The 27255-nt window shown below is 31.0% G+C and overlaps 1 protein-coding gene across 1 annotated transcript in view; it reads right to left on the bottom strand.

Annotated features, from left to right (window-relative positions):
* The window catches only part of LOC130669317 (GTP-binding protein Di-Ras2), a 58893-nt gene that overhangs the window by 11494 nt on the left and 20144 nt on the right, over nucleotides 1-27255 (bottom strand). The window lies entirely within an intron of this gene.

Genomic DNA, 27255 nt, shown 5'->3' with positions numbered 1-27255 from the left:
CGCTAGCACATAAAAGTGAAGGATGAAAATGTTTTTTCTCAAAACCGAGCCCTGAGTCTAGATTTTCAATCGAATTTCTATAAAATTTCTCAGGCGACGATCCTGACCAAAATAAAGGCTTCTTTGAGATGTTTGGAACTCAAGGAGCTTGAAACAGTGGGAAGTTTCTAAGTTGTCCCGCAGGGTGAACCATTTAAATATAGTAGAAACCTAAACATGCAAACCTTCTCAATAAGACAATTTATAGATAAATTGAGAAAAATATTGACAGCCCGAACTGGGAATCGAACCCAGACCAATTCGGTATCGCGCCGAGTGCTCTACCAGTTGAGCTATCTGGTCGAAATGTGTCCGAAAGACACTTCTCAGACATTTCCCAGACACTTTCTATAGACTTTCCATCGAGATGACTGATTGATGACAGTTAGATTACTGACTGAAAACTGACAAATAACCAATTTCAAGTAGTCAAAGTTTACAAGCACGTACAAAAAAAAAAATTCTCGACTGAAGGTAAATATTCTTGATTCAAGAAAATTTTTTTGGAGACCTAAATTTTCTCAGATAACGTAGAAATCTTCTCCAACCAAGACGAATTCTTTTGGCTCAAGAAAATCTTGACTTGGTTCCCGAAAACGTTTGTCTTCAAAAATATTTTCTTGATTCAAGATATCTGTTTTTTCTGTGCATGAATATCATTGGACTTGTAAACTTTAGGTGAACCTTTAGACGCCACCGTCCATCTTACGGCTTTAAATAAATCATATTATTATTAATTGAAATGTTTTATTATGTGAAATTTGTCTTTTTGGCAAGTTTTTGACAGGTATCTGGTATGGTCTGGGTTCGATTCCCAGTTCGGGCTATCTATATTTTTCTCAATTCATCTATAAATTGTCTTATTGAGAAGGTTTGCATGTTTAGGTTTCCACTATATTTAAATGTCAACCCTTTTCACATTATTTCAATTATATTTTTCACTTACAGTCCGAAATTATTTAAAAAATTTTCATCGACCAAATATTTGAATACTCAGAAATTTAATAAAAAAACAAAAAATAGTTGAGGTAGACATGAATAAAAATAGTTTTCAACTAGAAAACTTAATTCATAATGAAAATTTTAATTAACGTGTCAACATTGAAATCATCAATGCGCGAATGTTTTTTTAATTAACTCTAATGCCAAGCACGTGAATAAATGAATTAATTATTAAAATCATGTAACAGGTAACAAAATCAATACGACCCAAAGGTCAAGTGCTTTATGAAATTTAATTACAACAAAACATGTCTCGTAATATAGCAACGTCAGGCGCATTCTTCGAGCGTTAGTACGTACGGGTGTTACTTGATTGCTTGTACATCAGAGTGACTGTTGAACAGAATCAAACATTTTCGACATAACCGTCACCACCATCACCACTGGAACTACCACCAGAATTACATCGACTATTATTAATTATTATATACACACCGTCCGAGTAACTAAGCGCCATTGCCGCCGTTATAGTCAAATTGCATTGCATACAAAGTAAATATTGCTTATGTGGAATTACATTTGGCAAATGACAGCTACTCAATCAATTATTAACCGTACGAATAATTATGTTCGGATTATATTGGATTACATTGCACATCATTGCCACCGGATTTTATCGATCATACATTAGACACATTCAGAAAACAGCTTAAAATTATTCCATCTATGCTCAATAATATTTCACATACTGTTAGATTTAATGCCCAGTTATACTCTAACTGTTTATTAAGTATTCCACTGTCATTAGTATGGATTGCGTTGTTGTTTATCTGTGTTGTGTATATATTATGTATATGTATATCTATATGTATATGCATATGTTGATAGTTGATATGTATATAGAGTAGAAGCAATTAGGTGGCTCTGCGCGTTTAGTGAATCTATTACCAAAAGCAATATTGGCAACCGACGACCACAAGCTATACCTCATGCCGGTCTCTTTGTGTTTTTAATTTACGTTAAATATTTTCTTGATTATTTCACTTTTTTGCATTATGCAGTCACGTCAAGTACAAACTTAATTTATTTTTCAATTATTTGTGAACGTGCTGCTATTTATGAAAATTTCTTTTTCAAATGAGGTCTACTAGTTCGCGTGAAATTTTTTTTTGCTCATAGTTGTGAGTTGTTGCAAGAGTATATAATTATAATTGTAATTATGTTTGGTTGAATTACACAAAAAATTTAAATTTTTAATTTATTTTGAAAATTCAAATTTACGAAGTTGTACATTGGAAGTTTGATTGTCAGGCTTTGGCGCAGTAATTAATTCCTGGCAGGATGTAGTTGAAAGGACGAACAGACTGAATTCAGGACCAAGTATGCATAGGTGTCCGATGTTGGCACTGGGTTCGAATAAACTTTTCAATGTATTCCTAAAGTTTGTACCAATAACCATAACTTCAAAGATCCTTGGGTTTAATTGTTTATTTTGCATTCATACGACTCCTTATTTACTTTCTAGTTACTTAGTCTCTTATATATATAATAAATTAAAAATTTAAAAAATCTAGAAATAATTATTCTGGATTTGAAATTTGAATCTAAAATGTTGGGAATTTAGGTATGGTAATCGTGAATGAAACAAATCAATTTATTAAACAATTGAAAATGATATCTTTTATTAAAATACGCGCTCTAGGGTATGTCTTCACTCGTAAGAGATTTAGCTTAGACTAACTTATTCTTTTAATATTATTTAACACTAAGGTCCAACAACCTCTCCTCCTTTTGTATAACAACGATCTCTGTTCAAAATATATATATTAGACTGGGCCAAAAAAATTGACTATTATTTTTTTTCATAGCTATATCGAAAATATTATTCAGAATGACAAAAAAAAAATTTCATGAAAGTTTGAGCCCTTAATATTAATTTTAAGAGGTCTATCATCGCTATTTTTAATTTTAATTCATAATTGGATGTTTTACGTCAGAATTGCTAAAACATTGGAGTAAAAAAAATTCATTTCCACTTATTCTTATGTAAAATTAAATTCCCTACAAAAAAGGTCTGATTGAAAATTTTCGTCAGACAAGCCGTTTCCGATTAATTAAGCTTAATAAATTGATTTTTACTTTTGAATTTTGTAACTGACGAATCAATAAATATCTAAAAAAGTCCATGACAGATTTTTGAAGGAAATTCAATGCTCTACAAAAAAGGTCTCCTAACATATTTTGCTAAATTCATTCCTTCGAAAGTTATTCAAGGTTGAATTTGAGTCAAAACGATTTCAATAACGTAAATAACTTTCGAAGGAATGAATTTAGCAAAATATGTTAGGAGACCTTTTTTGTAGAGCATTGAATTTCCTTCAAAAATCTGTCATGGACTTTTTTAGATATTTATTGATTCGTCAGTTACAAAATTCAAAAGTAAAAATCAATTTATTAAGCTTAATTAATCGGAAACGGCTTGTCTGACGAAAATTTTCAATCAGACCTTTTTTGTAGGGAATTTAATTTTACATAAGAATAAGTGGAAATGAATTTTTTTTACTCCAATGTTTTAGCAATTCTGACGTAAAACATCCAATTATGAATTAAAATTAAAAATAGCGATGATAGACCTCTTAAAATTATTATTAAGGGCTCAAACTTTCATGAAATTTTTTTTTTGTCATTCTGAATAATATTCTCGATATAGCTAAGAAAAAAAATAATAGTCAATTTTTTTGGCCCAGTCTAATATATATATATATATATGAGTGCAAATGAAGAAAAACATATTGCCTTGCATTTACTTGGAATCTCTTGTCACCCAAGTACCTAAGGTCATAAAATTTGATCCATGCTAGCTTTCTTTTCCTTAAGTAAACATATACATATTTTGAACTCAACTTATATATATATACTACGACTTAAATGCAACACTGTTCGAAATATTATTTCGAACAGAATATTGAGTTAACAGAAATATTAAATGAAATATATATTAGAATAAAAATTGATTTTTGTACAGAGAATCCAACATAAAGAATTGATGCATAAATTTTGATAGTTATTACACTGTTTTCAAGTGAAAAGTTTCAATTTAATTTATCTCATTAACTAAAATTGAGACTAAGTGTAAACACTTCATTAAAAGACGCCAACCACCTGCAGTTTTTATCTGCATCAACTATCACGATTGTCTTTACTACTCAATAACTCCAAGAAATTTATCCAAGATTAATTTTATTACTATACAGGCCTAGTTACTTGCTACTGTATACCAGTTAAATTTTTACGATAAATTTTTTTGTAATTAAAAAAAAAACTAATCAATTATCGGTTTAAAAAAATGTTTGATTTTTTTATGTCCAATCTACATCCAATTTATAAGTTCGTTAGAGGGCAACGATAACAAGATATTCATTATAAAGTCTATACATATATATATATGAGGTAAATTTAAAATAATTGTAAAATGAGAACAAAGTGAAAATTGACATTGATAATAATACTAGAAAATCATTGACGTAATTCTACTAACAGGCTCGATTTTCACATCGTTTAAAACTAATTAGTGACATTAAAATCATGGAAGCGTTACGAGGAAACTAGTTAGAGAATCAGGTGCGAACAAGCTATCATCCCATGTCCAATTAAGAGACCATCTCATGTATACAACCGCTACTGATATACAAGAGACGACACACATTATTTATTTTATTTATTTATACACACATATATGCATGGGTGTACCCATGCATATATGCATTGCGAGAGTTAAAACTACTCTGGAAATATATAAGCAGATAATCACGTGATTCAATTTATTCTCAGTTATAAGTTATAGTATTTTAGATAACTGAATTGACTATGAATTAAAACTTTTTTTTTTTAAGCAATTTTTGATTAAAATTTATCTACGAGTATACCAGAGTCAGAGAACAAATTCTATTTTAGTCCTCAAAAGCCTCAATTCTTTTGATGTTTTATTTGCCGCTCAAAAAGTAGCTCTACTTTAGTACTCAAAATCCTCAATGAGAACTATGAGTTCTAAATGCGAATAATTTATCGATTTTGAATTGTAACTAAGGCCTCAAAATCCTCAACGAATCAAAAGTTATAGTTTGGACTTTGAAAAATTTTAGATAGAAAAGGGAGGGGAGAGAAGACGTCGAATTAGACTTTTGAGGTTCAAATGTGTATAAAATTATTCCTGTATATTTTTAGTATTTTGAGACTCTAGTCCCCCGGATCAAAAATAAAATTTGATTCAGGCTCGCTTCACCTTACTTTCTTTTGAAGTTATCAATTTGCCGACGATTTTTCGATAAGATCTCGACTTTTTCGACATAAATTAAATTTTTTCAACTTTTTGAACTTTTTTCATCTCAATTTCAACTTATTTGTATTTTTTTATCTTAGTTTGAACCTATTCATCTTTACTTCGAGCACGATAGTCATTCACCTTACTCTTGACTTTTTCACCTTATAATTTAAGTCGAATAAGTCTAAACCAAGTCAATTTCGACTTGATTTCAACTTTTTCGTCTTAAATCGTGACTAAGTAAGCCAGTTAAGTCTAAACCAAGGCGAAAACTCAATGTATTTTATATCTCCGTAAAAAAAAGTTGAGTTTGTCTTGTGAAAAACGGCACCAAATTTCGACTTGGTAAACCTAGTCTAAATCAAGTTTTATTTTTGACCCAGGCCGGATTATGTTGTTCTTGTTTAGTCCTCGAAATGGTAAAATGGGTCGTAACTACTACTTTGAGGGCTAAACTTCGATAACTTTCTATACTGTTGTCAGTCTCAAAATTCTAAATTGATCCTCAAAAAATTTATTGAGAACTTTGAGACTTAAATCCGAATTTATTTTTTGACTCGGGTAGAGTTCAAATTTTTATGTAAATGAAGTCGATAAGTGTCATTGCGATAGTCGAGTTAAACTTTTGGACAATAATTTTGAAACAGATACCAATCAATAGTAATAAAAATGATATATATTATTAATAATAAATATAATAACGAGCGCTGATTAATTTACTGATCGTTAGACAAATAATTTATTTATCAATAAAAATGAAGTGAACTGTTTTTTTTATATCAAGTGGGGTTGCACCCTATTTTCTAGATTCAGTTTTATCTAACGATACCTTCCCTTCAGTAAATTGTATCAATTATTGGTATCGAGAACGTTCTTACCAAATTTTTTTTTTTTTTTTTTTTTTGTATGTTGAATATAGTTATGGATATTCTGAAACAATACTAGTAAGTTTTGAAAGAGAAAATACGGTCGAGCTTTAAGAGAGACGTGAGAAAAATTGTAGAGTTGACCTACGAGCGGTTGTTAAATTTTGAATGGAAAAATAATGCAGTAGTCAGTGCGCGCTTTATTTTTAATGGAAATCTTCTGCAGTAAAAATAAATATTTTACGGCTAATGGAATTTTTTTAGGATTGGAAATATAAATTAAATGGATGGTAGAATTTTTAAAATCCATAATAAAATTAAGTAGTGTAAGGAAGTAGTCGGTAGTAAAATTAAATTTTTACCACCTGATTAAAATTTCTGAGAAAAAAATTAAAATTAAATTATCCAGGAAAATTTTCGAGCCGAAAATTTATTTGGCTTTAAAATTAAAATTTAATCCTCTAGAAATTTTTTTAATTAATAATTTTAATAATTAAGAGAAATTTTATAAAATTAATGGAACCCTGTCTTCAAATTTAGTAGACATTCACTCTAATAATTTTTTTTTTAATTCAATACAATTTCAATCCGTACAATTGTGCTCTAAAAAAAATTCAAATTCAAGAATTCAAGAATAAAAGAAATTATTAAAATTAAAATTCAACACTGAGGCCATAACTTTTATGTCCTCTATCATTAGTAATTTTTTTTATTCCTTTATAACAATTGCGCGGAAACTTTTGCTTTGCATTGTAGTCGATTGCGAAGCCTCAATATATTTTTTGTAGATTATTATTCATAGTGTACAATGTATCTCATTTTGTTAGACGAAAGATGGATCAACGTTACGGTAAATTTCAATATTGTGTTTTTGATTTACCATAGATAGAAAGAAAAAATTCAGTTCACGTCGTGGCTCGTGTGATCTTTTATTATGAGTTCGGACGCGAGGCGTGACTACACCGAGGTCGTACGAATATATGTAAGTTTAAAGTACCCGGCACCACCCTCTAGTTCGAAAAATATTGACAAGACTTCAGAATCTCTCGGGACATGAATCCGACGACTCGTTACGCTCTAGCACGTATTGCTGCTGATGCAACTTGTACTGCGTTAAAATAAACTTTTCCAAGACCAAATAAATTTTCACTTGAACGAATAAATCATTCAGATCAAACTCTTTTTTTTTTTTTTTTTTTTTTTTTCAAATTTTGACAATAGGGCAACATGGACATCCAGGGCGATGTAGGGTTTGAAATTTTTTTCTCACAACTGCCCGAGTCGAAATTTAGAGCCCACTTAGAGCCTTCTAAAGTCGGACCGATTTCGGACTTGGAGGCTCTAAATAGAGTCTGTTTCTACGTAAAATTAGGTCCGATTTTGGTCCCTGAGGTGCTTCAAATTTCCGTTTTCGGCACTTGCGGGCTCAATCTAGGACTTGATGAAAATTAAAATTAGGTCCGATTTAGGGCCTGTAAGCCCTGGTTTATTGTAATAATAATAATATTAATAATAATCATCATAAATTATTCAATTATAATGAATCCAAATTTATTACGGGACTAATATTGTCGGACTTGAAGGCTCAAAATCGGACCTCTCAGTGAATGTTAGGACCTCCGGGTTCAAAGTCGGAGCTACAGGACTACAGGGCTCTAAATCGGATCTATTCAGAGCTATAGGGACCTATATAGGCTCTAAATTTCGACTCGGGTGGGTCGAATTTTTTTCAAATACCGGCTCGGTAATGAAAAAAAAAATTAAAATTAAATTTTTTTTTAATTTTGTTGTGACTCATTTTACCTTACATTCAAAACGTCTATGGAGCTAAAAAGGGATTAGGAAGAAAAAAAAATTACACTTGGGATTTTTTTCTTTTATGGTAAAAAATTATTTTCCACACGGGTTGTAATTCATATTTATTTTGGTCATCTAAAAATATTTACGTTAATGACCGCTGGGTAGAAGTAGTATGAAAGTAGTATAGAAGTAGTCGCAGGTTCTGAGGATCGTACTTTCATGTCAGTATGCTCGGTTTGAAATCACGTACGCGCCTGACAGAACATTTTCATCCCTCGATAAAGGTCGTCTTTGTAAGGTGCACGTGGTGTGTTAGACCGTAACATCATCTCCACGGCAGTTTAGTCAATCTGACAGAATCGATCGTCTTTATATTGATGATGTACACCTTTCCTCTTTCCTTTCTCTATTTTACCCTCTATAAAATAGTTATTGCTGTAGTTTGTTAATAACATCCCTTTATTTTTCTATACCCCTAGTAGATACCACAACCGCAACCACTATCTCTACCCCTACCACTACCACCGCTGCTATTTTATGTTCCCCTTCATTATTATTTAATTCACATTTAGATTTTTTGATTGACGGATAAACTAATGCTTACATTTTTTTCATTTTATCTTATCGGGGATCGTAATTGTCTGTAATCAACTTTGAATTATTTAAATAAACTTACCAGATCTTTTTTTATGATAACATGTTTATTTTTTTTACTCATATATTTTTCATAAATTTTTAAATATTTCAACAAGAAAATTTTTAATTCAAAAAAGGAAAAATTTGAAACCTGACCAAGTTAGCACCGTTTACGATCAATGAACGTGCATTTTTCCCGAGTCGAGATGACAAAAAAAACAATTTATTTTCAATGGAAATTTTATTAGAAATTATTGTCATTGTTAATATTTTTTTTAGTGAATTTCATCAACGCGCAAGTTTATAATTTTATTTTTACTCTGTTCAGTTTACCTGCCATCTCTATTTTCTCTCCATTTTTCCTCATCTCTTTATCAACTTTTTTTATAAATTTTTTTAAGAATACATCATACACACATTTGAACTCTACATATTTTTATCTTGCGTTTTTTATATGGACGGATACGTACGCGCTCTACCGAATCCACATTGCCTACTCGTTTAACAATTTTATTACTCGTGTCCCACTATATACACATACATACATACATATATACTTTATATACTACACAATACTAGCACTAACACCTACACCAGCACTAATGTAGCATAGACTCGCATGCCGACAAGCTTCGACCAATCGCGCTTAAACTAGTGCCATGCGAATTTCTACCTATTTTTCATCAGTTTATCTGCCAACTAATCAATAACTAAAAAAAAAAAACCATTAAAAATTATCTTCAAGTCAGATCGCAGCTATTTTTCGTTAATGCTTTTTTTATTGTTACAATTTACACTGAAAAATCGCGGCTATTTATTTTGTGTTATCAACCGTTTAATTTACATAGAACTATTTTTTTTATCTATGGAATTCAGATAAATTTTTTTAAATCTCAAATTCTACTCTCTTAATTTGAATCAGTGAAATTCCACTGGTTTGTCAGTGAAACTTCACTGATTTACTAGTAAAACTCACTGATTCGACCAGTGGTCTTGGCGGCCATTTAATCCCACTGATTACTCAATGGTGTATTACCGTACGATGGACGGTATGGCTCAATGTTATAGATCAAATTGAACGGAATATAGTATAGTGCCGGATAGCTCAACTGGTAGAGTACTCGGCGCGATACCGAATTGGTCTGGGTTCGATTCCCAGTTCGGGCTATCAATATTTTTCTCAATTTATCTATTGGCTCCGTGCACAAAAACACTAATACTATTAAATCATCAGTGTGAGACGTATACATGCATAATGACAGCACAATACACATTTACTTCTATAGTAGTATACGTAAGCGCACGGAGCCAATAAATTGTCTTATCAACGGAGGTAGTCACTGATTTAACAGTGAGAATTTCTCACTGATTCAACAGTGAACTGATATAATTTTCATTATAACCCAACTTATACATATAGGGCATGATTACTTACGTAAAATAAATGAATTAAAAACACAATTAATTCAATTGTCATTAACAAACAAACATAAGGTTATGTATAACTTTCTATAACCGGTATAACTAATCATAGGTCGCTGTTGACAACGGAGTTGTCAGTACTCGAGGTACTTAAATTTCGCACTGGTTTGAATCAGTGAACCCAATACTCATCAGTGATTTTTTTACTCACTGAATGAACCAGTGGATTTTTCACTGATTTAAATTTAGAGAGTTCGAAATCGAAATTAGTGATTTTTGAAGAACTTGGAAAAATAAAATACAAGTCAGAATACTTTTGACTATCTCTTTTTATACAAATAAAAAAAACCACTCCAAACTCAGTGTATTTGTTCAGTCAATTTTTATCGATTAAATTAAAAAAATATGTATAGAAAAAATCTTGTATTTTTTATTTAAAATGTGTAAATTAAAATAGTGAGTTGTTGAAAATTTCTTTACTTTTTATTGAATTGATTGAACAGCGTCAAAAGCTCCTAGCAATCATCTCGTTGTTGAGGTAAAATGAGAGAAGGAGATAAAGAGATCGATAGAGAAGGAGAGAAAAGGCATTTAGATGTATTCATGGCCAGCTCAATCCACATCGTAATCCTATGGATTGTGTGGATTCCCTGACGATTAAATCCGTACGGATGAAGGTTTCTCATCAAATTATACCCATACTACTTACTCGAGTCCCATCATTTTCACTAATGATACCATTCTATCAAAACTTTTTTTATATTTTTATTTAGAGACCTGAAGTATTTTTATCATTATCTTTGGTCTGCTAATTGAATTGTTTTTTTTTTTTATATGAAGAATTGATTGGTAGAATAAATAAAGTGACAAAGAAAATTAGAGATGATCGACTGTCAAAGGGACTAAATAGCGTGTAACATTAATCTGGGAGTTAACGTATTTATATATTAAATGGACGATAGTAAAATGGGCGTGAGAAGTATGAGCAGATAGAAGAGCCGATCGACGCGGATCTGAAATGGATGCCATTAAAATGTTGGCTATCGTAGAGGATTGAATGTACAGGCGACAGTGACTTTGAAACATGATACAAATCGATTACTAAATTTAAATTAATTCCATCTCTCGGTACACATTACATCGTCCAATTTCCGCAATTTCATTTCATACAAGGACATTATTTACATTTTTTCAATCTATTGCTATAATTAATTAATTAAAATAACCAATGGCAATTAATTAATCATGATTTTTATCACAAACATATTTTTGTTATTTATTAAATAACTCATTGCGATAAATTGAACCACGGGAGACTGATGCATTGTCTACAGGGGGTAAAATGATCACATCACAATTTTTTTCGCAATTATTAGTACACGTTCAATAATTTATCATTTTTTTTTATACTTTGATCAGGAAAATTATTCTTCAAAATTTGAATCAAAATTTTGGTTTATAAAAAATATTACTTTCTAAAATTAGGGGAAATAAAATTTTGTAAGCTTCGTACAGATTTTTAAATGAAAAAAAATATTAATGAAATTTTTATGACCATTTTACCTCATCAAAGTTTAAAAATTCAAGAATCGGTAAAAAGTTTTTAGTTTTATGGTGGCCATCTTAATTTACCCCCATTCAAATTTATCCTCATACTATTTTCCTACACAGAAAAAAAGGATTTCTCGACAAAAAATTTTTACTCGCCCAAAAAAATTTTTTCCCAGCCCAAGAAATTTTTTGCATTATGAATTGAAAACAAAAATTTTCTATGATCCTGAAGTTAGCAGACAGTCAAAAATTTTCGAATTTTTGTTTCAACGACTTAATTTAAAAAAAAAATAAATATAAAAATATGCATATGTAGAAAATTTAATAAACTACTGGTGCAATTTTTTCAAATATTTTTTTAAAAATAATTTATTGTTTAAAAAAAAATCCAAAAATTATTGGACGTCGGCTAACTTCAGTATCATAAATTTTCTTACAGCAAGAATGAATTTTCTCAGAGTAAGACAAAACTTTTTGAGTCAATAAATTTTTTCTCGTCCCAAGAAAATTTTTGTGTTCAATTTAAAATACAAAAAAAATCTTGCGCCCAGAAATTTCTTTTTCTGTGTATCAATTCTCTCATTTTTTTTTGTTTTGTTATTAAATGTAAAAAAATAAAAATTACAAATACATGATTCATTAAAAGTGTCATATATGTAATAGTGTATTGATGTCACAGTAAATATAAGTTAGCGAGTCAATAGCAATAGAGCAGAGGTCGAAATATATGTAAGCATCAGATTTGGTGTCGTAGCAGGAAAACAAATATAAACTCCCTTATGATTCGCAGTGTTCTAGTGAGTAACTTTTACGCTCGTGGGATTTATATATTATCTAAAGGTGTCGCGCTACTAGGATTTAATACTTGACTTCCCCTCTTCCTCAAGCCCCGTCGGCGACACGAGGTCCCGATGCCTCTTTCCTCCACGCGCTCTACAACTGCCTCATCATCATCTTTCTCGGGCTGTTGCTGAGAAAAGCTCCAGGCGTTATGTGTCACCTCGACAATCTTGTCTCTTCTGACTACACTAGTACGACTCACTTTAACCTACCCCAGTCCTCCCGCTTCCTCTTCGTCGTTGTCATTCAATTGCTAGAGGCTCCGTTCGATAATAATTCAATCCCGCTACGATGAACGTCACTAGCGTTTGAGTTATATTACCACGATGGTTGCAGTTACTGTTAAAGTCACGGCATTCACTTTGTATCGAATATCGTTTTATACCACGACAATCTATTGTGATCGATAAAAAAAATTTAACTGTCTGACTTTTTTTGTTACATATTTTAAGAATTTTTATTACTTTATAAAGATTTTAATATTTTTCGTTTGTTATTATTTTCCCGGTATTGGAAAAATTTACATATTTAAAATGGAAACTGGGGCAAAATAAAACACTGCTATGAAAAAAAAATATTTGCGGAAGTGGGGCATTTTGGTTACCTCAAAATTTTTTCTTAAAATATCAGAACTCAAATTTATAAAAATTGTGAATCGAAATTGGAACAAAAAAATTTTTTCTGGTGTCACCCGAGTCGAAATATCAGACGGAAGTTGAACTTTTTTAACGTTTTGAAAGTAAATTGAACGATTTTTGTGTATTTTGGTTCGTAAAAAATTGGTAATTTCATGAGTTATGATTTTAGTTTAATGATAACATTAATTAATTTATTTCAATATTTGTAATCACAATTTTCATAACCTTGATATCATAATATATGAACAGGTATAAATATATAGTGTTAAAGATAGAAGTATGAAACTGAAAAAAATTTTTTTCCAAAATACGAATTTTTTATTTAAGAGCCAGAAAGGCGGACGACAAAATTTTAGGGAATTGACGTGATTATAATCCAGGAGTACAAAATCGATGAAAAAAATTTTTTGGTATGCTTATGTTTTCTTATTGTAAGTCTAAATAGGTTTTAGTTACGTTTTCGATTTATGATACTCCAATCTACGTTTTCAATAAGTTGAAAGCTGTCAAATTGAGTTTTTAATGTCCAAAACGTTCAATTTACGTTCAAAACGTTCAATTTAGGTTCAAAACGTTCAATTTACGTTCAAAACGTTCAATTTAGGTTCAAAACGTTCAATTTAGGTTCAAAACGTTCAATTTACGTTCAAAACGTTCAATTTAGGTTCAAAACGTTCAATTTACGTTCAAAACGTTCAATTTAGGTTCAAAACGTTCGATTTAGGTTCAAAACGTTCAATTTACGTTTAAAACGTTAAGAACGTTCAATTTACGTCTAATATTTTGACTTGGGCAGTCATTTGAATGATTTTTGATTACAAAATTTTTCTTAACCTTGAGTAGTTTTATATTTTACTGGGGAAAATTGAACACCCTACAATTTCTTTAAATAAATTTATTTTCCCAATTAATGGGGGGTGGAAATTTTTTTATTTTGTCCGATTTTTCAGGCGCACCATTTTACCCCTAGTTTTTGTTTCATCACGAAATTAGTAATTATTTTGATTAACTGAAAAATTACTATTAAAAAAAAATAATTTTTGACGTTTTCGTAATTTAAGTTTTTGGATGATCGAATTGCCCCGTTATATTATAACCTCACACTTTAGGCAGTAATGCGTTTACGTTTTCCGTATTGGGATTTACTGTAGCGTTAATCAAAGTTTATTAAAACCTCTTTTGAGTAGTCGAAGCAAGTGTGCAGAAGGAATTCTCTACTCACCCCGCGATTAAATTTATACGAGAGTTGCCGCCGGAGCCGCTTTACCCTCAACTCGGACAGCTTTTCATCTAAGAAGATTACAAACTTTATTTTGTTTCGCAAAAGCTTTTATTTTTTTTATTATTTTTCCATTTCTGCGTTTCCTCGCGTCATCGTCCTTTTTCTTGAACAGAATCCCAGAGAAATAAAAAATTAAAAACAAGGACAAGTCTTGTCTACTAATTTTATTATTTCACAAGTACATGAGATATTTAATATCACGTTCATGTTTTAAAATATTACGAGTTTACTTTAATAAACTAAATTACCATAACAATGATTATAAATTATAATAATAATAAAAAATAATCTTCTCATTACTTAAAAAATTAGCGATAAGAATCCGCTTATTATTTTTAAAATCTTCATAAAAAATATAAAAGACATTTTCCCAGCATTATCACTTTTATGTTTTCTGTAGCACAGGATTATAATTATTCCAGATGAAAATTTAATTAATCTTCGTAATTAACAAAAGTTAATGTTAGAGGTCACTTTCTTATTCTATCATTTATTTAATAGTTTAGTCACCTCCCACGCGCTTCAATTTTTTTTTTCCAATTGTTTATTAACACTTGTTAGGTTCTATTCAGTGACCGGAAGTCTATTATGGGTTCAATAGCAAGAGGTAGTAGAAAAAGTCGATGCTTCAGACATCGATATAAATTTTCTTGGATTATTGAACTGTAATGAGGTAATTGCTCTGATAATAAATAAATTTATGTAAAAAATAATCATTTTTGAAAAAGTTATGAAATAGGGAGGGGGTGAAATTGACGCTAAGAATTTAAAAAAATATTTTTTTAATTTTCGTACGCGGCTTTAATTTTTTTTCTCATATTTTACAGTGGGAAAAATTTTTTCCCTCGTTTTCACTCTAAGAAATTATTCTGGTTTTTTCTGAGGGTCATTGTGCTTCTGCTCATTATTATTTTAAATATCATCTGGTTTTTATGCGTAAAATTTTAATATATTAAAAAATCGCAGACATTTAATAAAGTAAAGTTGTAATGGAAATATGTGACGTGACCATGTTAGAATTCTTTTTCTAGATCATTTCACATTCTAACCATAACTATTTTTTCATAAGAATTTTAAATATATGAATGTATATGTACATACATTTTTCTTTTTTTTTTTTTTTTTCTATTTCTTATTCCCTTTTTTTTCGCTGATATTTATTTTTCCTTTTATTATTGTTATCAAATATAGACAAACAGAATTTGCATTCGTTAAAAAGAAGAGACAAAGAAACTTCAGTAGGAAAACGTCAATAAAAAAAAATATAAAACCGAGTCAGGTTTTTATTTTACTGTGTGTACTAAAGAGAAAGAGGAGATCGAGGAAAAAAGAGCTTTTTACATTTTCCCTTTGGGTTTTATTGAACGAACGTGACTCTTGGCGTCTACTCATGCGGAATCGCCTTGAGCCTAATGTCAATTTACGTTTACATTCTTTTACGCATATCTGAGTTTGCAAAAAAAAATAAAAAAAAAAATTACCTTCTCATTCTCAATCATCATCTTGACATTCACGTTGTGTTTAATTCCCACAATCATTTTTATCATCCCCCGCTTCGAATTGTGGAAATAAATTTCTGTCACGATTTGTGGTCAGAAAATTTATAAATAAATCATCAAACTACGAGCATTAATAAAGTCGTCACCTCTGGCCTATGAGTAATTTCTATTTTAAGACGTGAAAAATAATAATAAACAGGAACTCGGAAACGGATGTCGGAAGTGATATGACCTATCAGCAGACAAATAAACGAATGGGGGAATATTCATTACATACGCGATCGTCTGGCTCCTGATGGGGCTAATGGCCGAACCACTTGTTGAGAGTAGAGATTTTTGTCCTCAAAAAAGCCAACTCGTTTCCAAATGTATGCGATATCCACAGTAGCATATATATATCAGCGGATATAAATTCAAAGGGATCCTTCAAATTTATCGATAGTTACCTTCGACAGTCGCTAATGGAATATGGAAATCGATTTTTACTTTTATTACTCTCCATAATAGTTTTTGTATCCAATCGCCATTAGTTCTTACTTTTAAATTCTGTTTGTTTTCCACTTTTTTTTTTGTATAGACATGTAATGAATATGAACTCATGTCTAATATTGATACACTGTAAAAAGAGCGGTGTTAAAAATGAACTCATTTTAACTCCGCCCGGTGTTGAAATGAAATTACACCGGTGTAGGAGGCGTAATTCGGTGGTGTTAAAATACCGGTGTTAAACCGGTGTAAAAGCCGGGTAAACTGCGTCCGCTTGGAATATTAACTTTAATGATTATAAAACACAAAAAATGTCAGTTCTTTATGAAAATTAATAACGAGTATAGTGATCGAATGAGTAAAAATATTCACAAAGTTAAATATTTTAACACTGGTAAAAAATATCTACACCGGCGGCGGCGATATTTTAACACCAGTGTAGAATATTTACACCGGCGGCGGCGTTATTTTCACACCGCTAGGTTACCCAGTCTTGGCCCAAGCCTGGCTTGCCATTGGATGGCCAAGGCTAGGTTACCCAGTCTTGGCCCAAGTCTAGCTTGCCATTGGATGGCCAAGGCTAGGTTACCCAATCTTGGCCCAAGTCTGGCTTGCCATTGGATGGCCAAGGCTAGGTTACCCAGTCCTGGCCCAAGCCTGGCTTGCCATTGGATGGCCAAGGCTAGGTTACCCAGTCTTGGCCCAAGTCTGGCTTGCCATTGGATGGCCAAGGCTAAGTTACCCAGTCCTGGCCCAAGCCTGGGCCAATATAGGTGTGCCAAAGCTAGGGTCCCCAGTGCTGGGCCAAGTAGGTGCCCGTTGTTCAACTCTGGCAGCTCCTGTATGGGCTACACCGCTTGAATTTACCCTGGTGAATTTTTACAGTGTATGAAGAAAATTCGGTTAAAAAAAAAATAGATAGCGATGAGAAAAAAAACTAGAGGCATTAAGAGCCTGGAGACCGAAGTGTAAAGAAGGTCGAGATGATGTTCGATAAAATCCACTCTTGCGATGGATGATCAACCATTATTTATGTCCCTTCCTTCCGGCACCCTCTCACTTTCTATTCCACAGTAAATTCACGATGTGGATTTGTGAACAAAGCTTAACGAGCTACGAGGAAATGATCTAGGAAATAATAATAAATCAGTATTCCGGTGTTATCGAATCACGTTTGTCGTACTCCTTATAAGAAGGCACGAGTATTTTCACTGATTGTCTTCTCTAATTGCATTCCGCGCTGCTTCTTCATCTTCTTCTTCTTATCCTGTACGGATTCCCGGTTTCTTTGAACCTCTTATAAACACTTGATAGCATTATAATAATGATGACAAAATTTATTATTATATTATTGTTTTTCTTAAATAATTATAATTAATTTAAATCAGTGAATTCGGATTCAACTTCTAACTTTTAATTAATGAATTCTACTATTACTTATTAATTAAAAATAATGACCCATGTATAATTAAAAGTATTATCATTAGGAAATAATAACTTTGATACGCACACTAATTAAAAATATTTATCAAGTTTAATTAATCGTATAAATATGGTCGGCTTAATATTTATTTACGCTGTGATTTTTTAATTAATTAATTCAAAGTGTTTACACTAGAGTGTAAATAAAAATAAGTAAATTTATTGGGTGTTCCAATCTTCTGTCCCTAGAGAAATTAGTACAAATGCATTTGTACAGCAATGTTACATGCTATATATATGTATATATATTGAGTGCACGTGTTTGTGTCTAGGGAAGAACCAAATAAACTGGAGTAGCCTAAAAAAAAAATATGATACTAAAGTTAGCCGACGTTCAATAATTTTTGGATTTTTTTTTAAACAGTAAATTATTAAAAAAAAATATTTGAAAAAATTGCACCTATAGTTTATTACATTTTCTACATGTGCATATTTTTTATTTATTTTTTTTTTTAAATTAAGTCGTTGAAACAAAAATTCAAAAATTTTTGTCTGCTGGCTTCAGGATCATAAAAAAATGATTATTATATTTTTTCTAAAATTTTTTGATTTTTTTTTGAACAATTAAATTTGAAGAAAAAAAATAAATAAAAATATGCACATGTAGAAAATTTAAAAGACTACAAGTGTATTTTTTTTAAATATTTTTTTTTTCATAATTTATTGTTTTTTAAAAAATCAAAAAATTATTAGGCGTCAGCTAATTTTAGTATCATATATTTATGTATATATCCCGTTCGAAAAAAGTATATATCTGCGATATATTCGGGCAAAATTGAATATATGTGACATATATCCAGATTTGCCCGGATATATATTTTTTTCATACAGGATTTACTCTGTAAAAAATTTTGAGTTCTCGGTGTGAAATTTTGGACAAAAAATCTAAAAATTTTAACTTACGTCATATTAATTTAAAAAAATATTCTGATAAAAAAATAATTTTTTCAAAAAAAGCCCCAATTGTCACTCAACCTTAAATGGGTTCACTTTGTTTTTGTTGAAACTAAAAAAATACCGGAAACTAGTTCGCGAAAAATTTTCAACGGGTAAAGATTATTTTTTTATCAAACGCAATAATTTTTTTCCATCTGCTAAAAAAAGTTGTCAGTTTTTTTTAAATACTTCTACTATGTGTTTAGTTTTCTTTTAATTTTTATGTAGTGGCTAAATAAAAACATGCAGCACAAAAATAATAATATGACAGTAGAGCGAGAATAATAAAAGCAGATCTTAATTATTCTCTTTGAGTACTATTGTATTTAAACAAATGCGAAAACACAAACGAAAGATAGAGGAGTGGAGAAAAAAAAGTAATAATGCTAGTCAAAAGACTAAATGCTCCAGGCTGTCATCAGGTAATAAAGCTTTAGCTTAAAGGGATCAGGGATCAAGTTGACAGGAAAAGTTCTATGCGCATTTTTTTTTTGCATTAAAAATTTAAACTCATTTAATTATGCAGGTTAGCAAAACTTTTTTGTACAAAGTAGTTTGTATATTTTTTCTACTGACATTTATTTGTTCTCTTCGCTTCAAATATTCGTTATTTATTTTCAGGCTAAAAACTAAAATTCAGTTTATCTCAAAAAGTCCAAAATAGTTCAATTCCATGAGAATTTTCCATCAGAATTAGAAAAAAATCTACGAAATATTCACTAGAGTTCAAAAATAAATTTTTCCGTCGAATTATTATTAATATTGGGGTCAAATTTTTTTTTTTTTTTTTTTTCAAATTATTCTATTTTCAATGCGCAACAAGAAAAAAAATAGAAATTATAAAAAAAAAACGTTTTAATGCTCAAATATTTGATTGAAAATCAAAAATTTAATTTTTTGACTTTTCAATCGCCAAAATCTTTATGAAATTGAATTTTTTAGGTATTGATTTAATTTTTACCATAAATCCACCGAAGAGTAGAACAAAATGAAAAAAAAAATTCTTGGATATCTTCATTTTTCGATTTTTTTAAGCCAAAAAACAGGGGAGCCCCACTTCTATATAATAACCAAAATTTTCAAATCATTAATTAAATAATAATTTCAAAGATAGAAGCACGCAATTAAGAGGATACTCGATCAGCAAATTATCAATTGCAAGCTCTCGTAATTTATAAACACAAAATAAATACAATGTATGTTTATGACTTTGGGCTGTTACGGGGTAAGCAAGCATAAATATTCGTATAAAAAATACAACCGATGTTTCTGACACTGTCTATCATGAACAGTATTCCCGCTGTGTATAAATAAAACCTAAAATGATATAATAAACCAACAAGTTTATAAGCTCGCTGTATATTTTCGGGTATTTCTTTGGCTTCGTCAATCAATCACACCTGGGATTCCCAGAGAACACACGTCTGCACCACGAACAATGACCCTGGCACAGTTACTAAGTTGACCAAGCGAAAATCTACGCTCCAACAATTCCAATGCTTCCCACCGATTCCCTTCCATTCCATTCCAGTCTATCTATCTATCCACTTTACCCATCCCATTCTATCCCATCTACTCCACCCACTGCTCTAATATACTCTCTTCACTGCTCTCTGGAAGTCTATCGGTAAGTTAATCCATTTGCCACTGGGATTTAGTCCCACGCGTTATGTAACGTCAAAATATATACCTCTAAATAGTATTTCTTCAGTTACATTGAATTTTATAATTTTGTTGGCGAGTAGGCGAGGGCCGTCAAAAAAGGCGCTTAGAAAAAAAATACATTTTTTTTATCCTCAATACGCAAAATTATCTAATTTGTGAAAAAAAAATTCGATTGCGATCAAAAAAATTATTTTTTGTCATATCGACAGCGAAAGTTGGATTTTCAAGCAACATGCAGAGGGCGCAAACTATACGATTAATGGAAAGCTATAGTTTGGTTAACTTTCCTTGAACTTGTATCGAAAAGTAACTTCTCTCGCTCTATCTCTGCCCTGTTATGACAAAACAACGTATCTCGAGATACGCTGTTTTGTCGTTACAAAGCTAAAAAGGTTTATTGAGTGTCACTTAATAATAGGGTATCGTCAAAATTTCACTAATTTAATTAATTATGCCAATAATATTGATCAAATGTGCGTATAAAAGACATGAAAAAAAAACGTATATCTTTTGCATTGGAAATTACAGCGTTTCGTCATAACAATTTCATCTATTTATCAAAATAAGCATTAGTTTCTTACGATACAAAAACCAAATCTCGAGTTACAACGTTTTGTCATAACAGAAATTAATTTTTCTGTTAAATTGTACTCAAATTCTGTTAAAACTTTAAACGCTATTTTCTCGAAACTATAATTTTTGAGATATGTCGTTTTGTCATGACAGGGCAGAATCTGTCTCTAAATTGCTACACGACTTAAAACATTTTTGACTGTTTCTCTCTCAAATTCAACTTCCGCTGTTGATATGACAAAAAATTTTGTTCGATACTTTATGCTCAAAGGTAGGAACTCTGACAGACTTGAAGTGCAGGCACGCGTTTGAGGTTATGGATACATTCTCATCAAGACCTCGTACTATATCCGGTCTTGATAAGAAAGCGCCCATAGCCTTAAACTCGTGACGTCACTTCAAGCTGTCAGAATCCCTTTCGTTACGCATTCGTATCGAAAATAACTATTTTCGTGTTTAGGCAAAATAGGACGAACTCAAAAATTTTTTTTGAAAATTTGACGTGTGGATTCACATGTGAATTCAAATTGTAAACCTAATTTACAAAAATATTTTAAAGTACACCCAAAAAACTAATTTTTACACAAATTTTTTCGAGGCTCATTTGCTTAGACCTCTAGTATTTTTTCTATGAATGAAAAAAAAAATTGCTACTTATCAATTATTAAAATCATCGTATTAATGATAATGTTGTGTTGTTTTTGAGAGCAATTTCCGTTAGTTTGTCTTCATGATTTCCTCTATTACAAAGCATATTAAAGTTTAAATAGTTTTCCTCTTTTTATTTGAATATTAAAAAAAAAATACATATATTTTGTTCTTTTTTTTCTATTCTAAATATTTTATTTTTTCTTTCAACCAGCATCTCTTTTCATTTAAACTTCATTCCGTCAGTTAGATCCACTAACTGCGGAAATGAGCTGACTGAGAAATAATAAAACAACAGAGAAATGTTACTTCACAAAATATATATATATATATATATATATATATATATATATATATACGTATATAAAATGTGAGATGTTTTACTAGTCGATGTTTCTCTGGTATGGCCTCAAGGTAAAGTATTTTATTTATCATTTTTTTTTTCTTTGTTATTATAGAGTACATGAAGATGGATGAGTAATCTAGTGTTCCGGAAGCTTGAAAAAGAATATAAAAAAAAAATAAAATAAGTGCAAATGTCAATTGCATCTGCGGCACTTGTCTTGGGAATATTTTTTAGTAAATAGAAAAATTCTTTTATTCACTTGTTCGAAAACTTTTAGAAATTTTTTATTGTATTTTATCTTCCACTAAAGGCCCGAAAAGTTTCATTTCTCTAAAACCCTCCATTACAATCTTGATCTTTTTCGTGTCGTTACTTTCTTTGCTTACATAAAAAAAAAACACCCCGTTTTTCTAACATTTTTATTTTCCCGTTTTTTATGCTCCCTCATGGCCATAATAAGAGAGGAAATACATTTTTTATTCGGTCTATGTTTTTTATTTCACGTCCTTATGTATTGTGGTTACTTTACTTGTGAAATGTTGATACCAATGAATTTTCTACAAATAGGCTGTATATATTTATATGAAAAGTCTTAAAAAAAATTCTATAACAACACGGGCCGAATATAAAATTTATTTAGGCTTCACTTATACTGCGCACTAGACTGGGCCAAAAAAATCGACTATTTTTTTTTATTTTTTCGATACTGTGAAAATATTATTCCTGATGACAAAAAAAAATTATTGTGCAAGTTTGAGCCCTTAATATTGATATTAAGAGGTGTATCATTACGACTTTTAGTTTTTTGACAGAAATTTTATTTTTTTTCCCAAAACTTGTAAATTATTTATCTGAAAAATTTGAGCAATACATAATTTTATAGGAAATTGAATTCCCTACAAAAAATTTTTCTTAGTGAATTGACGTAAAACGAGCCGTTTTCTTGTAACCGTGCTTTAAACATTGATTTGTTTTTTAAATTGGTTGTTTCTAGTTTGGATTTTTGTAACTACTAAAAATATTAAAATTTTTTTTAGTTAAGATACATTTTCTTGAAGGAAATTTAATGCTCTACAAAAAAGGTCTCCTAACATTTTTTGTGAAATTCACTTCTTTGAAAGTTATTCAAGGTTGAAGTTAAGTCAAAAAGACTTTAATAACCTGAATAACTTTATTTTCACAGTATCGAAAAAAAAAAAAAATAGTCGATTTTTTTGGCCCAGTCTACTGCGCACTTACGAATTATATCGAATTTTCGAACCAAAACATTTGGAAAATTCAAAATATGTCAGCTTTCGAATTATTCAAACATTCCACATCCTCGTGATTAATCAAAATTTTGTCTACTACTCGTAATTTTATTCAAAAATTCTTTTTTCATATTACTATTATTATTATATATAAGTATACTGATAGAATGAAAAAAAAAAAAAATCAGACTTGAAACTCAAGTACTGACCTCATTGAGAAGCCCTCAGTCTTCTATAGGACACCAGACTCTCGATAAAAATAAAAACCGCGACGACCGTCAGTCCGATAAAAATTCACTCTTCGAATAATTAAAAAAAAAAAAATTACCTTTGACTAGACATTTAATTCCTAAGAAAAACAAGCAGCGAATTGATAAAAAAATGAAAACAGTCTGACATAGAAAATAAATTATTAAATGGCAATGTATTAAAAAACAAGAGACTTAGTGACCCAAGGCAAGTTAAAACTTGGCAGTAATTGCGAAAGATTATAATGGAGGACGTGATAGAACCGGGAGGCTATCAGGCTTTGTGGTGCCGGGGATTAAGGTATCAGGAGTAACGACAACCCGAGCACGGGATAGATCCAGACAGAGTGAGATAGTGATCTTATAGCTAAACTGATACGACAAGATTGCGATACTCTGTAGTTACCAAACGAGAGACTTATAGAGCTAAAACCTTGTCATGAAGTCATGTCAGACGTGCTCCGGTTCTGGCTCTAGCTCTAGGTTTATTTCCAACTCGAAAGTTACCAGCCGCTACTGAGATCACCGGAAACATAAGAGATCGCCGTAAAATATAAAAAAAAATAATTGGCTGGCGGTACGGAGACCACGTAGCGTTCAAATGACCCGATGGTTTAATAAAAAAGAAAAATAAAAGTTTTATTACTCTGACGACTGTTTTTTATCTTTGATTTCTCCTTTACGTTTACTTGGGTGGGTTTATATTTTTCTCGTCTCGCTGTCTTGTTAGCTGACTTAATCCGGTGGATTGTGCGTTGACCTCTGTCACTCGAGCGTCAATTAAACTTCAACAAGCGGATTAGTAGAGATTACTTACGATTGATGATCGTGATAGATGTGGATGAAGAAAAGCTAAATGAAATGACAGCAATTGCCATTATTTATTTCGTCTATTTGTTATATTTTGATGCTGAGTCATCTGCTGAATCAAATCTACTCTCGATAAGGGCGTGGTGTCGAAGCTTTTAAAGCTTCTTATTTTATATTTTTTGTATTGTTGATTTATAGAATAGAATAAAATAAAATAAAATGAATAAACTCGGGCGAAATTGAGGTATTGCTGAAACAGCTTTTTGGGAGTATTGACATGTTTGGATTGGGGTAAACGATTTAAAGATTAAATCTACGAGTCATTTACAAAAAAAAACCAGATGGAGTTTTTTCACTGCATTTTTGAGGTTTCACTTTTTTTTCGAGTCGACATTGGGTCGAGATTAATGATGGGGTAGAATCGATTTTCACACGGAAAAAAAAATTTCTTAGTGTCAGAAATATTTTGCTCTATGAAATGAAAACAGAAATTTTCTTAGGGCTATTGAAGCCGGACCATATTGGCCGCATGCAGAAATTTAAATCGACACGTAATAAATTTTATTATGGTCATAATTTTTGTGTTGATTCAAATTTCCGTTAATGACCGACATGCTCCGGCTTTACTATGACACCATAGCATGTCGAACGAGAATAATTTATCCGTGTACGTCTAGGTCATAGATACGGATATTTATTCGAGGACTAAAAAAAAAATAAATAAATTTAATACCTGGATATTTCAATTATGAATATTAATTTATATTTACTTTATTTTTTTAAAAATAAATAAATAATATAAATATTTTAATAAAATTAAAATGAACTTTATATGATTAAAATATTATAAGTGAATAAATTCACTGAATACTCTTCAAATATATAAACATATAATTTATAAGATTAAATAGTCCGCTGAATAATGTTGAAGAGGCTTAAATTTAATACCAGCAAGTACGTTAAATATATATATATATATATGAGTAAACCCGTGTAAATAAAGTCGTTTCAAAAATGTTCAAAAAACTTAATATCAGCGAACTCCCAAATTTGGGAAAATTCTTCACTTTGGGTTGATCATTTTTGGACTTTTCAAAAAACCGAAGAGTAGAAAAATTTTTAGAGTGAAATTTTATGTAACTGAAGATCGAAACGTTTTCGGCGGAACGGAAATATAAAAATAAAATGAAAAGTAAAATATCTATTGGAACTAGATTTTAAAAATTTTTCTTACAGGTGCTAGTATGTCAGCCGAAAATTGCAGCCGGCCCCAATTACTTCTTAAGTCACCTTAGCAGTCAAAGTACATGAATTATTTTCATTTTCGTTACGTGAAAAATGCTCTGATCTTCAGGTAAATGAAATTTTTTCTCACGGGGTGTTAAAGGAAGAGAAATTCAAAAGCAAAGTGAACGTATATATATAATTTAGGGTAAATCAAGTTGAGAGTAAACAAAGCACTGAGTATATCAAATATATACCCTGCATATATTATACTATATCATGTCTAATAGTATAACAGTATGTCTATTAGTAACTGAACGCCAGTCAATCCTTCTTGATCATCACACCCTCATCTATCTATAGTCCATCGTCATTAATCGTCGACGGTGAGGTAAACCATGAGGCCATTTCCGTGCTGGTTGGTAGCTGGTCTTGTATCGGTAGTATACCTGTCTAGAGCTAATGTTCTAGCTGTTGGGAGTTAGGAGTTGGTATCTACGTGCTCTAGCAAAGTCTAGCGGTAGCCCACATGACGATTCGCGCGTGAAATCGTCAAAGGACTGGAATGAAAGAGAAATGCCAGTCTTGGTATACTTCTAATATAAACTCTTCTTTAATGTCAGATCTAGGGAATTACTAGCGTGTACCTAAACTGAGGTGATGTAAGTTGATAAAAAATATCACATCATATCATGTCATAGCATAGCATAGCAATCCGCTGGAAAATTAAAGAGAATAATTTTAAAATTTGACCTTACGATTCTGCTTCGCAACAGAAATGAAGTTATAAAAAGTTTAAATTAAACTGGTTTATAAAAAATAAATTAAAGCTGAAAAATTTAAAGTTTTGTACAAAGAGAAGAGATACTAGTTTTTTTATACCGTTAATTTTTTAACTGAAGGAACTTTTAAATAAATAAAACGCTTTCGAATGAATTTGCGTTACAAATGAAAGTTTTGTTGGATATTTTGTACAAAGTCAATTGAATGGAAATAATAGATCGGGAAATTGCAGTGAAAGTTTTGTCGAGTATTTAATTTTTATCGTGACCTTTTTTTTAAGTTTTAATTGAAAATTAAATTCGTATATTTTTTTTTTTTCTATTGAATATTGTGAAAGTGATATATTTCTATAAAATTACCGTTTGTTAGTCTGAAAAATTTATAAGCTGCTTAGAAAATATTTTTAGAGCCCAGTTTTTATTTGATACTGTGATATTTTATTCAAAATTATTTAAAAAAAAAAAATTTACCCTCTCAGTAAATATTCAAACGCTAGAAAAAAAAATACTTAACCCCTACATCAAATTTGAATAATCAGCGGCATTTTTAAAAAATACTACCCATGCAGGAGCCGCCAGAGTTAAACGACAGGGCCCTACTTGGCCCAGCACTGGGGAACCTAGCTTTGGCACATCTATATTGGCCCATGCTTGGCTCAAGACTGGGTACTCAGTCTTGGCCATTACAATGATTACCCAGACTTGGGCCAAGGCTGGGTTCCCCTGTCTTGGCCATTCAATGGCAAGCCAGACTTGGCCCGAGATTGGGTAACCTAGCCTCGGCCATCCAATGGCAACCCAGACTTGGGCCAAGGTAGAATTACCCAAGTTTGGCTATACCTATGGTTTAACAAGTAGATCATATAAATGTACCAGTTCAACGTTAGTAGGTTCATCCAGTAGCTATCGTTCGGACTTAGCAATCAGAAGGACGGCAGTTCGCGCCCAGAGCCCAGCAGAATTTTCACC

Source organism: Microplitis mediator, chromosome 6 (genome assembly GCF_029852145.1).
Source record: "Microplitis mediator isolate UGA2020A chromosome 6, iyMicMedi2.1, whole genome shotgun sequence".
NCBI lineage: Eukaryota > Metazoa > Arthropoda > Insecta > Hymenoptera > Braconidae > Microplitis > Microplitis mediator.
This window is presented reverse-complemented; position numbering and strand designations above follow the sequence as displayed.